We start from the raw sequence: 15,572 nt of genomic DNA, 5'->3' as shown, positions 1-15,572 counted from the left end.
ACCAAGAGCCAGGTGAGCAGCCTTTCTTCTCCCTCTGAAAAAATTCAAGTGTCTGGGTTCAGAGGACAGAAGTGGGTTTGGGGCCAACGGCAGAAAATGAAGGAGTAGGTGGGGTCTGCATGCTGCCCCCTGGGAGGCCTCCCCCCTGGTCTGGGCTTCACCCCTTCCCTCCCCCACCCCAGTCCAGTTCTCACCCCTTCCTGGCCTCCCCCCTGGTCTGGGCTTCACCCCCACTATCCCTCTCTGAGAGAACAGGGAAGAAAAGATGAGACCCCGGGCTTCAGATCTATGTTCTCTCATCTCTGAGATCTCAATCCTAAAAAAATAAAAAGAAAAGCTAAAGCAAATCACCAAGCATTGCAACAGCAGTTGTGTGGAAAATTCACTGGAACCAAGCAGTACCATGTGTCTTCTAGCAATTGCTGCATAAATCAAGTAGAAAATAATAACACTGTGCATGTGTATGTGTGCGGGCATGATGTGAGGTTTTTTGTTTCCTTTTGTTTTGTTTTGTTACTTTTTACAAATAGAAACAAATATTCTGTGTTCTTTCTTCTCAGTTTCTGGTTTGGAGCTGAAATCTAGAATCATCCCACCTACACCACCCTGATCAGGCCCGTGGCCCAGATAAGGTGGACCAGCCCTGATGTCACCCTGGGAAGGAGGCAATGGCCTCAGAATACCACATTTGTGTTCCCCTTCATCTCAAAATCTAGACTAGAAGTTTGGTCCAAGATCAGAAAAATAGAAGTAGATTCAGTCACGGTCACCAGTGCGCTGGACGCTTCTCTTCATGAGGAGGCCACATAGTCAGCTCCCCAGCAGAGTTCTGGACTGGCTCTGCTTTTTCTTACAGTTCAGGAATTGCTCTGGGAGGGGGAGACCCCTGGAGCAGAAAGTGCTGGCACTGAATAGGTCGAGCCAAAGGAAGAGGCTCCCTCTCACCTGGAGAGCCGATCAAGCTCCCCACCCTCTGAATTGGAAATGGAAGCTTCCTACGTGGTGGAAGGAGACCCAGGGCTTCCAGGATAGTCCCAGCAAGGATGTACCCCTTAGCCAGCAACCAAAGGGCAGGCATTGCTCCTCAACCCAGAGGAACGGGAGTGGGTGGAGCTGGCCTTTTCAGGCATGCCCTTTACGATTCCACCAGAAGATAACACCCCACCCAAGGGTCCCCACTAGAAGGCGAGGCCCACCTCAAGGCCAGAGACTGCAATCCCTGTCCCACCACACTCCTGGCTTTCCCCATCAAAATCAGAGGCTGTCCCTTAACTCTGGGAGGTGGGTAACCCCACCAGGTCTCTGTGCTTCTTCTGTGGGGTAGGTTGGAACTGACCCTGGCACATCCCACGGACCCAGCTTTTTGGAAGGGAGTCACCAGGTGCCACCAGCCATCTGTAGCCAGCCAACAAAAGTGCTGCCTGTCCCTCCCTGGTCACGGGGGACTTCCTGAATCACAACCTTTTGTTCCCTGTCGGAGGTGAATTTCCCGTCCCCTCCCCAACAGCAGCCCCACCCTGCAACCTGGCCGCTGCTCTGGGTCATCTCTCAACTACTTCTCCCTCCCAGTCCCATTCCAGCAAAGCCCCAGGGCTCCAGCCCAACGCTGAGAGCCTTGGAGACAGACTCAGGCTTCAGGTACCACAACCAAACCAGGGTGAAGTAGCTTTCTGATGGTTGTACCAACTCTGTAGTTCCAAGCAGTTGATTTCCAAACGGTCACTGGAGTCCATGCCCTGTCCTGTCCCATCATGGGGCCCTGGCTGAGCTGTGTGGACAAGTGACTGCAGGCATCCATCCTGTGGAAACAGGGACACAGACCATAGGATCAACTTTCTTCCTGCCAGGATTGTTCATTTCTCATTCCATTGATACACAGGGAGCAAGAGGAAGCCATTTTTATCAACACCTTCAGAGCATCTGGACCAATCCAGAGTGTTCTAAAGTATAGTCCTTGACGAAGGGTGTCGAAACTTGAAGATGTGTCCGGCTGTGCGTTTGCATGGGGTACTCTGGTCTCTCCTGGAGTGCTACCCAGCTGTCCTGCCAGCTGCTGAGACCAGCGTTTTCACCTTGACTTTAAAGATAGAGAAGCTGACGCTGCCCCGGGGAGGGAGCTGCCTGAGGGCACTTCAATAGAGAGGGAGCCAGCTCCTCTCCTGAGGCTGGTGGTCCAGGGGGAGGGACAGATGACCAATGTATATGCTATTATGACAAACAGCAGAAAGAAGTGTCTTTTTAAAGAAAAATTACCTTTGTCCAAAAAAAGAACAAAAGACCTCGAGGTAAGTGGATTGTTTTCTCCAAAAATGACCACAGCCATATTTCCAGCTCTGCAACCTCTTTTAGAACCTCCAGCTTCATCGAGAGTTGGAGTCGACCCTCCCTTCTCTCTGTACCTCGGTGTGTTTTCACAAATGAGTCAGAAAATAAAATGTGGCGGGGAAGGCACAGGTGACATCCCGGGCGAGGTCTGAAAGGTGGTATGGGTTGCAGTCTGCTCCCTCTCTCTCCTTCTCTCACTCTCTCTCCTTCACAACAGGTGCTTGGGAGTCCTACGCCTCCACACTAGGGAATCAGCTCGGCTGTGCTAGAAAGACCAAGTGCAGAGGCCATGGACGCCTGAGGCCTCCAGCTGTAGGACTGCCCAGGCAGCACACACAGGAAATGACCCACCACAGAAACTGTCCGACTGTAATCCCATGAGGGACCTCAAGCCAGGAATTCCCCGAACTGCTCCTGAATTCCTGACCACAGAAACCAGGGGAGACGATGAACCTACTGTTCCGGGTCACTTTGTCATTCAAGAATAGATAAGAAACACAAGGCAGAGGTACACGCTCTGCTGATTCATTGCTTGTCTGTTTAGGGAAAATGAGACATTCAGCTCCTCAGTACCAGCCTTCCCCATTAACCACCTGACTCACATCCCCCCCAACATAAGTTCATCACCGTTCGATAAACATTTTTTAGATAAAAATATCATGGATGGGGGGATCCCTGGGTGGCGCAGCGGTTTGGCGCCTGCCTTTGGCCCAGGGCGCGATCCCGGAGATCCGGGATCGAATCCCACGTCAGGCTTCCGGTGCATGGAGCCTGCTTCTCCCTCTGCCTGTGTCTCTGCCTCTCTCTCTCTCACTGTGTGCCTATCATGAATAAATTAAAAAAAAAAAATATCATGGATGGGGAATTCAGAGGAACCATACACGTGGACAGACATCCTGATGCTGACACACAGGGCAAGATCCTGACCTGGGTGACTACCTGCCTCAGCACAGGGCGCTGGGTGCAGGTGAGATCCCTGTGCAGAGCTGGGGAATGGAGCCCCAATGGGGAGGTGATCATGACATGGTGGTTGAGAACAGGGGCTTAGCCATTATCAAGGAATGAGTTTCATTCTCATATTTCCATATCCAGTGTGGTTATGCTGTGATGCTGAGCACCCACAGATCCTAACCTGCCTTTCTTTTATGAAACCTCACAAAAACTTAGCAAGAATGACCATTTTTTTTCTTTATCAGCTAAAAATTATGGAACAGAGAATGGGTTGTTGCCACGAAATTCTTTAACCTCCAAATGAGAGTCATGATGCACAGAGCAAGTGACCACCTGTTACCTGCTACCATTTTGTGCAGCGGTATTATTTGCGGCGGGTGGTTAGTATAGCAATTTAGCCTTCAAGTTAGTAATGAAAAGGTTATGCTGTAGAAAATGCTTTGGGCTCCCGGAGAGACACTAAAATAAGTTGCAGTGATCTGTAGGCCTAGGAGAAACAGCTGACACCAGGTGACAGCCTTCATAAAGCTCAGCTGCACAGAGCGAGGGGCGCTTATTGAACTATTGAGTAAGGATTCAGTTATTAAAGAGCTCAGTGCCCTGGGCATCAATCCGCCACAAAGGAAAGCTATTTTGTCTTTTAAATAGAATGGACTCCATCATCTCAGGTGATTTGGAATTCTCAAAAACAAGAAGAGAAAAGGTGATCAAGCACCCACCTTTGTCTCTCCTCTTCCTGCTGAGACATCAATAAAGTTAGAGGAAGATTACTAGAAAGAGAGAACTACAGAGGATAGAGAAATGAACTCATAGTGGTAAAGAGAATAGGAAGAGATTCATCAACAAGTGAGAAATTTCAACAAATTTCAGGAAGCTTAAACTTAGAACAAAATATCATGACCTGAAATCCACAGAGAGAGGATAGAGCAGAATATAAGGACTGTGATGGCACTAATCATGGTAATGGCCATGACCATGTCAGTGACATGTATTGAGTAAGGGTCATGTCCATGCCCAGTGGGACTTTTAACACATATTCTCACATCTGGAATTCACAACAAACCTGAAAGATCAGCACAGTTACTGTCTCCGTTTGTAGTTGAGAAGATGGAGGCTCAAAGGGGTTACCTAACCTGCCCAAGGTCATAGGGCTAGTAAGCACGGAAGCCAAGGTGGGCGCCCAGGAGATCTGGCTTCCAATCTCATGTTATACCCAAAAGAGGGAGATAAACTGCCATTCTCAGAACCTAGGAGAAGCTCTAGGCCCAGAAGTGGCAGGCGTTGTGGGTATATGTGGAAGGAAACACAACAACAACAAAGAGGATGGAGGTTAAAGGACTCGAATGTCCAACTGTGAAATGTCTGCCCGAGTTGCCTTCCAATTCCGTGCCCCTAACCCCCAGATTTTGGTCAAAACAGAGCTCCAACATTCCAGACTCCTCTAGGCAAAGTAGATAAGATGGATGGATGGATGGATGGATGGATGGATGGATGGATGGATGGATAAATGTGTTGGTGGATGAGTGGATGAGTGGGTGGGTGGGTGGATGGGTGGGTGGGTGGGTAGATGAATGAATGGGTGGCTAGGTGGACAGATGGATGAGTGAGTGAACAGACAGGTGAATTAAACCTTACCCCAAATCAGCCATCCACTCATTTACTCAAAAGTAAGCCCTGTTAATCAAAAAGCCTCCCCAACATACACAGAACTTTCTGGAATTTTTCATACTCAGAAGTCGTATTTCCACACATAATAGCAAAGGAAATCTATACTAGCTATGTGGATAAATTAAATCACCCTCTCTCCTTAAAATAACAGACTCTAAGGACTATGAGGCATATAAAGAAAACCATCAGAAGGAAAGAAAAGGGCTAGACAAGAGAGACTAATAATTCAACTGACATTTGGGGAGAAGTGTGGGAGAACCTGATATTTCAGAGAAGAGCCACTCCCCAAAATAAAGCCCCTCTAATTTCTCAGAGTGATTAGAGAATCAATGCATCTGTCAAATATGCTGCCCTGGCTTGCTCCCTCCTTTCCTCTGGTTCTAGGTTCCAATGTCACCATACAAGCAAGGCACAAGGGGTCGGGAATGTGAAACGTAGGAAAAGAAAGTCCTAAAGACCTTTTGACCCTAACACTGAAGAGGTTGGCGGCGACTGTCATGAGAGCAGTTTCCAGAAGCCTTGAGGTTCCACCACAAACCCAAGCAAGATCTAAACCCAAAGCACAGTCTATTGACTCTCCCTTTGTAATGTGTGTCACCGGTCCCCTGTCCATTCCCTCTGTGCCTCCTGCCACCACCGTCATCCAGACCCCTTACCTCCTCCTCCCCTGTGTGTAGGGTTCCACACGCTTGGTTATCCAATTACAGTTTGTTAACTAGCAGAGCAACAGAAGTAGAAAAGATGACATATTTCATCGTTATGTTTCAGTTTAATCACATGTCAATACATTAGATGAATGTATATTTTCTATTTTAGTTACAGGTTCCACCACTAATATCCGCGATTTTTCATTCCCACGATTTTTATAGCCATACTGGGATGTTATTCCAGTGTTACTAAATTACTAAGTCCCCAAAAATGATGCAAGTCATCTAAGTGTTTTTAGATGGTCAGGAAACACAGAGTAGCTAGGGGAGAAATGGAAGGGAGATTCAGGCCGCCCCAGTGGAGCGCTCGGCTGGGTTTGGCCAGCAGGTGCGCGTGGACAAGTGCTGTGTGGGGAGGACGGCAGAGTGAATCTGAGATTCAAATGTCAGCCTTGTGATTTTCCCCTTTAGTGCAAGCTGAGCAGGCTCTCCGTGGCCCCCGTTTGTCAACATCAAGGATGTTGACAGCAGTCGGTTCCTCCTCAGGTCTAATGAGCAGCTCTGGGAGCAGGAAAGGAAAGTCCTGGTAATTCTCACCATGGCCTCCAGTGCTTTTAATCAGTGCTAAGAAGCTTCCTGTGAAAATTGGCACTAATTACACATCCCTCAGAAACGGGGTTGGGTTTACTGCAGCTCTGCGCCAAGCAGGCTGTAAACAAGAGTGCTACTTCCTTCTGCACAGGGAAGGTACTTGCCTTAGAAGTTGAACAAAGCAGGGGTGTCAGGGTCACACAGGAGAGGACTCTAACCAAGGTGTGAGAAGCCACAGGTCAGCTGGCCCTCAGAGTGGCATCATTAGGGGGCACCTCTCACAAACCCTCCGCTCACCCCCAAAACAGCCCAGCTTCTCCAATCACCAGAACCGAATGCGGCCCCACAGCAAGAGTTTTCCTGGGGGGCCCAGCCCCAAAACATCCCGTATCTTTTTTCTGCCCCTGAAGCTCACATTTGAGAGATGAAATCTCTGGTTCTGGTATCAGTGGAGTGGCACCTACTGGCCTGCCCCCCAGAAGCCCCGGGTCACCCTTTTGAGCACTCAGCTCTCCTCTTCCTGCCCAGACACACTCCCTGGGGTATCCTAGAGGCTAGAATGGTGACCAGACCCCATTCAAGGCTGCTCCCGTGGCCCCAGCAGCAGGGCGTGCCAACCAGGAGATAGCTCCACCAGCCTCACTTGCACCTTTGTGACTTCCAGCCCAGCAACACTGCGTGGAGGACAAGATAGAGGCATCCTGGATCTGTCTCTCATTTCAGCCTCTCCCCAGTTAGTCCCATTGAGAACTGACCCACTAAGTATTTTAGGGACCAAGTCACATGCAGCTGCTTATTGAGATACAGGACCTCCCTGAGAGGTCCAATGAACTCTAGAAGGGGACCCCAGAAAAACATCCAGTTCCATCATGTTTTTGACTGAGCTGTGTTCCCAAAACTCACATGCCAAAGCCCTGACACCTCAGGATGTGAGTGTGTTTGGAGATGGGGTCTTTAACCAAGCTGTGAGATGGGGCCCTACTCAGGCATGATACTCAGGTATCCTCATGAGGAAAGGAGATTAGGGCATGTGGAGGAGATGCGAGGGGCCGGAGCACACAGAGAGAGGACACTGTGGGGAAGCAACATGAGGGGGCCCTCTGCAGGCCCAGGAGGAGGCCTCAGAAGAAGCCAGCCCTGCCGACACCTCCAACCTGGACTTGCAGCTTCCAGCAGAAAGGTTGGGAGAACGTAAAGGTCTGTGTTGAAGCCTTGGTGCTTTGTGATGGCTACCCAAAGGGACTAGGACAACATTGCACATCCACCCCAATGCCAGCAAACCAGGCTGCGTGTCCTTTCCAGGTGACATCAGACTTCTCACCTCCTCTTATCCTCTCTTAAGCCATTCATGCCTGTCCATGTACCCTCTTCTCTGCCAAAACCTCTGTTCCCAAAGTGTGTCATACTTGCCATTGCTTCCTATTGTCTGATCATCCCAGAAGCTGTCTCTATCCCATGCAGGATGCCTTTGTCACTTAGGAGAATCTCACACTAATGCACTCCTGGAACAAACGTATGTACTCACTCACTGGTGTGATGTCAACGTCACACTCAGTTCAATGTCTCAGATTAAAGATACAAGTTATTGGTTCACTTGGTTCATGCCACTCTCAGTTCTTCAAGCTGGGCCCCACGTCTCACACTCCATTCTACAGCTGCTTCACAGCACTGCGCTCTACACCAGGGTGGCCATGCATACAGCAGGTGTCTGTCACCTTCATCATCCAGGACCCCCTTCTTCTGAGATCAGCTTCCCCTTGAGGGCTCACCTCCTCTTCCTCCTTCTCTGGATGGTTCGGACACTAATGGCCCTGTTTTCAGGTGCCCCTGCCCCGCTCTGGCACTTATGAGTTACATTCTGGGCTTCCTGCTCCATGACCAGAGGTCACAACTAGATGGACTCTCCTGGCAGCTAAAATATTAGAATGTGTGAGCCAGGTGTTCTCGTCACCATGAAGAGCAGAGGCAGAAGTTCTGAGTGAGAAGAGGAAGGAAGGGGGCCGGCGGGGAAGGAGAGCCATAAGCCCACAAGGCAAGCAGTGGATGGGAGAGGCCGGAAGAGAGACTACTGGAGGGTTCAATGCTTGGTCCACCAGGCCCTGAGCTTCGGCTTCCTTTCTGCTTCTCCCACTTCTCCATTGGTGCTCGGGCATCTGAGACCCCATCCTTATACCTCCAAGGATTCATTCTTTACTGTAAGCTAGTCGTGTTGGGTTTCTATCACTTGTAGCCTTTCCTATGACAACATGCTCAATATATTCTGTAAGGTGGATCTAATTATACTTGTTTTAGAATAAATGCAGTGGTGAATTTCAAAATAATGAAACACAGTTGTGTTGCCTTTACTTATGCACACCCTTCTGCTAACCAGCAGTCTCAGCATGTAGGCTCACTAGGTGGCATCCACGAAGGTCTGATGCATCAATTATTTATATACAAATGGTGGTCCTGAAATGCTCAGAATCTGGGAATAGACACCCCCACCCCTTTGATTGCACCATCAAATTATTTAACTGCACTGCCCTGATGGGAGATACAAAGGCAAGCTTCCAGCACCCTGGATTTGTTACCAGCACCCTAGGCTTGGAATGCGTGGGGGAGGAGGAAGGCAGCTCATTCCTCCTATCTCTTCCAGTTCCTGCTCAGTCAGGCTGGAGGGGTCTTTTTTTTTTTTTTCCGCTCCCCAGATTGCAGAGGAGTGGGCCAAACTGAGCTCATATCCATGAACTGTGGCAGTGCCCCTTGATAAAAAGTTAATAAATACATGTTATCCTTTGCATTTTGAATCCCTAGAGGGAGGGGAAATTCAAGGAACACCCCCTCATCCTTCCCAAGAGATCTGGAGCGGTCTCCTTAAAGCTGGGGAGAGTGTAGGGGATGGAGTGTGAGTGGGGTGGGCTGTTCCTTCAGACCCTGTGGATGGAACAGCAGGCTGTGTCCCGAGTCTGGCCAGATGCCAATCCATTAAGAGCAAAGAGCAAAGATTTATTCCTCTGCTTGTATTATATCCGCGCATAAAATTTGGCCCTGTAACTGTAGACCAGTGCCAAAATCTGTTTAGTTCATTTAAATTTTTGTATTTATTTTAATTAAGCGCTAGCAGAATGCCATTTGCAGTGGCATATTGAATACCTTTGTAATTAACGGTACCAAACCAGAGAGATGGGCTTCCTCCACATTCTTTTAATTAACTGAAATAATTCAAGGACAGAATTAGTGATGATTTCTTCATGGATGCAGAATGGGGGGCGGGGGTTAGGGAATATGCCACTTATTGGCAATAGCAGTAATTTTAAAAACTCAAGGATCTATCAGAATATATTTCTGTCTTTATAGTCATTATCGGAAGTAAGAACACTAAGCAGATGCAATGTGTTCAATATTTGGAGTAAAAAAAAATCCTCATTCTATGGCAAAAAAGGTAGAAATTCTAATTTGCTTGATGGAGTAAATGAGAGTAATGATTCAACTTGTTACAAGTCACATGGATCCCGAGAGCCTCTGAAACCTGGAGAGCTGGCCCCAAGTCTATCCGAAGGCTCCCTAGAACTTGACAAGAGGCGTTCGCAGCCTCACCCCCTTCCCTTCACCATTATTCCATTTTCTATAACTCCCACCTCTCCACCCCCCAAAAACCTCCCGGCCTCTTGAAGGAAATTTGAAGGAAACGAGTCTTTCTTTCTGCGGATCTGTTGCGCTGGAATTCCGTCTGCTGTGTACCCGAGATGCCACTGTGTACCCCCGTTACTCTACTGGGGACATTGGCACACCCCCCGCCCGGCTGGCGGGCATGAGGCAGCAGTAAGCTCCCAGGGGGACCCCTCCTCTCCCTCTGAGCATCCACTCGGGGCCCCAGCCCAGCTCTGCTGCATCCCCTTTTAGCTTGGAAGACGTAGTTAGAGCCCCATGGAGTATCTCCAGGTGTGGCTGCCCACAAAGGAATTGGCCCGTTCAGCCCCGAGCGCAGCCGCTGCACCAGCAAGGCCCCAGTGTGCCAGCCTTCCTGCTCTCTCTGAGGAGCTATCGCTGGCTCCTAGGGGATGGGGCTCTGAGTCGTGCTCTCTGTGCTCCACATCACCTAGAGATTGAACAAAATTCCTTTTTTCATTTGCCAAGTTGAACAACCCCATCTTATTTTCCCTTCGATGCACAGCTCTGAACTGGCTTTTCACCAACGCAAACTGCCAAGTAAGATCCCTTCAATATTAGATTCTTCATCCATCCTGAGAAAGGGGATTGTCTGCTGTGCTAAGGAAATGACATATATTCTACACTGAAGAGACTCATGAATATGATGTCAATTCCCAGACGTTTAATAATAATAACCAATCTTGTTTTCTCGTGGCCTCTTCCCCCAGTTCAGACTGACCCGCTCAGGAGGGAGGTGGGGAACGAGCTCACCCTAGTTCATAAACAAGAGGAGCAAAACCATCTATCCACCCGAAACAGGCTGCAAGCACCATCAGTTTGTTCTGTTTGGGTTCTCAAAATAACAGCAGCGAGGCTTTGAGCTGGGGCAGCTTGCCCTGTTTAGGAGGCAGGCACTTCCATGAGGCCTCGATGATCTAATCCAGATGACCTGCCACTCTGGAAACCACTGTGTGTCTGCTGGGTGACCCCACAGTGAAGCAGCCGCCACCACCTCTCCCAGGTGGCTTGCTAAGGATGGGACCAGGTCTGGGCTCTGCTCAGCAGCCACAGCAGAGTCTCCCCAGGACTACGAGAAGAGAAGACGGCCCCCAGCAGCCTCCCCATCCCCCCTCCAGACAGCTCTCCTGTGTCTGCCTCTACTAGAGGGGGAGGTGCTGGTGTCCCACGCTGGTAGGAATCCCAGCGGGGGAATGTCACTGGTACAGAAGGGACAGAGCTATTAGCAGGAAAACCCACACCAGAAAGGACTCAATTAGCCCTAAAGAAAGGGCCTGGGGTAGTGCCAGTCCTCAGGCAGGTATTAGGCTGCTCCCCAGCCTCATTCCAGTGAGATCTCACAGCCACCAGGGTCACCCTGGGGGGCAGGGAGGGACTGCAGGCCAGAAGCGGACCATCTGAGAACCACCCCATGAGGTCTTGGTGGCCATGGTCTCTCTTTAATGGAAAAGTGTATAGAATGAACGGAGTGAGTGAATGAATGAATGGATGAATGAATGAGTCCAACTGGCTTGGAGGGATGCTCTGACCACCTCTTCAGCTCTCTGCCTCCCTGAGGTTTCCAGACATCCTCAACTTCTGATTGAGCTTCTGAGCAGAAGCTCCTGCCATCTTGGGGACCCAGGCTTGGTTGTACTCCAGGGTGCACACTCTGCTCTGTCCTCCTTCTGTCACCCCGCCCGCCCTCCCAGGAGGCGCACTGTCCCCGAGGCTGCGGAAACCCTGGGCCCATCGCCCCAGCTCCAAGACAGGAAGCAGTACTCACCAAGAAGCTAGCAGAGTCCCGCTGGCAATCATTTGTCAGCACATCAATTTATTTTTCATTTTGGGAAGAGAAGGGAAACCGAGCTGTAAGTCCGTGTGTCTCATCTTTCCTTCCAAGCACGTTGTAAACGACTGTAGGGAGAGCCTTGATTCCGAGACGGGGGGAGACGAACAGAGGGAGATTATTACAGAGACAGAGCCATATTCCCAGGTGTTCCTCTCCACTCCGTACTTCTTACCAACGGAGAAGCTGCAGGTCCGAAGCCTGCCAGTCTGATGGCAGAAACACAGAGGGGTCGTGGAGTGAAACCCTGCCGTCTGTGAAAATAGATGGAGAGTGGATTCAAAACCCCACCGGCTCTGAAGGTAGAGAGGCAGAGGGGAACGGGTCACACCCCCACCAGTAGGATGGCGGAAAGGTCCTGCCCTTGAGGCCAGAATGCTTTTACCTTGAGCCCACCTGCTGCGTCTCAGATGCCCAGAACCTACAAGATAAAAACCTCGAGTGCAGAGCCTGGCTCCCCCCAGGGCACATCACTGTGGATGATTCTCCCTCACTGGAGGCTGCGAGGCTGGCCCTTTGTGCAAGACGGGGGCGGGCCGCCCCCACACAGCCTGAGAGCGCTCACCTTCTCGGTGGGTGTCCACCGAGGCCTAATTAGAAGCTGGGCACACTGTGGCAAATAACAGACAGAGATGAACTGTTTTGTTTGAGCATGAGGGTGTGCAGGGCATCTGGTGGGCCTGACAGACGCAGATGCCCTCGCAATACCCCGAGTCAGGCCACTGAGGCCCCAGAAGACAACCCGCGTGCTTAATGAGGCATACACCTCCCCCCGGCCCGCTGCATCCCCATTCTGTGCGCCTCAGGAGGTCTGCTCTGGGGTCACCATCAGCACTTGCAGGGGTGTGTGGACAATGGGCAGAATGCAAACACGACCCGGCCATAGGAAGTGGCAGCCATGCAGGCACGTGCTGTGTGGGTGCTAGACATTCGTGAGCTGCTGCATTGAGGGGTGTCCTTTGGAAACTGAGGAGAAGGCACCCCTGACCTTTTCACTTAAAAAGGAAACAAAATCATACTGCACTTCTCATCAAAACTCCTCCTGCTGGAGTCCTACATTTTAAAAGACACAATTTATGGCATTTTGGGGCTTGCAGTGGGAGCCAGCTACGGGGGCCTCTGGGCCTCTGTCGCTAACTGCTTTCCATGCACTGCTCCTCAGTCCCCTGGCCTATGTGGCCTCATCCCAGGGGCTGGGGAGTATTTTGACCTTAGGCAGCAGGATGCCAGGGCCACCTGCGGGGTTACCATATGATGATTCCAGGATCTGATTGGTCCATTAGCAAAGCAGATAAGGAAGCTTCTCACCTCTTTGCTCACAGGCACAGCAAGAAGGTTCAGGAGCATCTTGTCCAGCACAGAGTCAGAGGAGTGCCAGGCAACACACGGCCCCCAGGGCCCTGGAGAAAAGGCTTTTCTGTGTCACAGCAAGCTGCTGAGGTCTCTGTCAGGGGATAAAGAGCTGTTCTACTAAAAAATAATCACAGGTTTAAGGAGCTGTCTCTGTACTCTTCCTGGTTTTACAACTTTATTTTAATACTATTAATCCGTTGCAATTTTGTGACAAAGGTTAGGAAGACATGTCCCATTAATTATTTGTTTTGTACAAACAGATCTCAGATTTTGTTCGACAGTTACCCACCAAAGATTTGACTGTTGCTATGACCATTCACCAGATTCGCATGTTCTTATACCACAGCAGAGTGCCTCAGTACTGAGAGACAAGGGAAGGGGTCCTTCTTTTATTCCATCTCTTTTGCATCCTAAGACTTTACATAAATTTATAGCTCAGCTACAAGCAACTGGGGATACCAACATAAGCTCCAGGATCTGAGCTGCCTTAACTAGAGGGTCATCTCAGATCCCGCCGATGACTTGCATCGTTGCAACTGCAGCACAAGATGTGGCATTGGGTTCTGTTCTTCCCAGGATTCTAGGAAGCTGAGACACAAAAGCATGGACTTGGGAGGACATCTTCCGTACATCGCGTAGGTGGTTTGTTCTGTGCTGAAGGAGATGTGCAAGGTCTATCCGCTCATGAGCTGGCTCCAGATCAACATGCATCTAAGACACTGGTGAGACCCTGCAGCTGGTCCACAGCCTGCCCCTGGGGAGAATCAGGAATGATCACAGAAATAAACAGTCTCCAGGGAGATCCTGAGTCCCCACAACTCAAAGAAGCTAAGCTTACATCGGGGTTGTCCTGAAACAAATTTGGACCACTGGGGTCAACTCCAAGCCTATTGAGAGTAGGAGTAAAGACGTTGATGACTCCAGACCTCAGAAAACTCCCACAGCTTCTCCCCATATTCCTCTCCCATCGTCCTCAATGGGAGGGCAAGAAGCCATTGCTGGGAACAGATACAAGAACTAAAACTTTTATCAAAGGAGCTCTCCTAAGATCTTAACTCTGGATGTATGTAGTCAATGTTTGGGGAGACAGTCTATGTCCAGAGCCACTGAGTCATGAAGCATGGCCAAGATTGACTACTTTTCCCTCCCAAGTATAATTTGTGACCTGAATTTTTGTTTTGGTTTTGGTTTTGGCCTGGTTTATATTATTTTGTTTTATCTTTTACATTAAGTTGTTTGCAAAAATGATAGTTGCTATTTCCTTAACCGTATCTCTGTCCTTTGAAATATGATTTTTCAACTTCTTGCATCAATAAGTGGAATTTATTTCCCTAATCTTCGGATCTGAACTACCCTTGGGATGTTTCTTGGGCAAAAAATGTGACAGCCCTAACCCAGCCCCTGTGTCTCAGTCCATGAGCAAACATACACTCGCCTGGAAAGGATGAAAGACCATGTGGAAGTCAGTTGCTTTGGGAGAGACCATTCTCCACTAGTGAGTCTTTGGCCCATGCACACAGGGCTGCCCAGCCAAGATCAGCCATGCCTGGCCCAAGCAGGAAAAATAGCTCAGGCAAGCAAATGAACTGACTGAAGTCACTCCCTTAGTAGGGAGACTGCCAGACATTGAAGCTCAAATTACTTTGATTTCATGGTAAAATGGTTCTGCACCCGATTGCAGAGGTGGGGAGCTCCCACACCAACAAGCAATTCTCAGACACTAGCTAGGTGTCCTATAGTTCAATTAAATCGTGAATTGGCATCCATAACCTGGAGACATCATCAGATCCCACAGGTTGAGAGCTCAGTCCTACAAGATTGCCCCCCCCCCATACACACATCAGATGTCACTCACAAGCCAAGGCCACCTGTGTTTCTGACCAACCTGCTACAGATTGGAGGTTCCCGTGACTCTGTCCTTAAGTTCAGTTAATTTGCTAGAGCCACACACAGAACTTAAAGAAACATTTTACTTACTAGGGTATCAGCTAATCATAAAAGTACACAACTCAGGAATAGCCAGATGGAAGAGATGCATAGAGTAAGGCATGGGGACATGGCGCAGAGCTCCCATGCCCTCTCTGAGTGTGTCACTGTCCCCGAATCTCCACATGCTCACCAACTTGGAAGCTCTCCCAGCTCCATCCTTTTGGGATTTTATGGAGACTTCATTACATGAGCATGGTTGATTGCATCATTGGCCATCAGTAATTGATGCCACCTCCAGCATCTCTCCCTCCCAGGAGGTTGGGAGTGGCACTGATTGTTCCAACCCTCTTAGCACTTGGTTGGTTCCCTTGGGCAAACAGCCCCGTCCTTGGGTGGGGTCCAAAACTTGCTTCATTAATGTAACCAATGACACCTTTATTGCTGGAATCACTTAGGAAATTCCAAGGGTTTTAAGAGCTCGGTGCCAGAACTGGGACAGAGACCAAATATATATTTATTGTAAACCACAACATCACACATGGCATACATTCCTTCCAGTTACTACAAATTACAGACATCTGGACCTCAGTTCTACATGAGAGTCTGGGATCTAGAGCTTATACTGAATTACT

The 15,572-nt window shown here is 49.4% G+C and overlaps 1 long non-coding RNA gene across 1 annotated transcript; it reads right to left on the bottom strand.

Moving 5' to 3' along the window:
• Positions 1 to 357: 357 nt before the first annotated feature.
• Positions 358 to 13,104, bottom strand: LOC119867425. The gene is made up of 4 exons (XR_005383506.1): positions 12,967 to 13,104; positions 11,834 to 11,912; positions 11,596 to 11,739; positions 358 to 1,799 (listed from the first exon to the last, which is right to left on the bottom strand). It is a non-coding gene; the product is annotated as an uncharacterized LOC119867425 (long non-coding RNA).
• Between the last annotated feature and the right edge of the window lie 2,468 nt (positions 13,105 to 15,572).

The sequence above is a fragment of the Canis lupus genome, chromosome 34, assembly GCF_011100685.1.
Source record: "Canis lupus familiaris isolate Mischka breed German Shepherd chromosome 34, alternate assembly UU_Cfam_GSD_1.0, whole genome shotgun sequence".
Taxonomy (NCBI): Eukaryota; Metazoa; Chordata; class Mammalia; order Carnivora; family Canidae; genus Canis; species Canis lupus.
The sequence above is the reverse complement of the archived record's forward strand: the minus strand, read 5'-3'. Positions and strand labels throughout refer to the sequence as shown.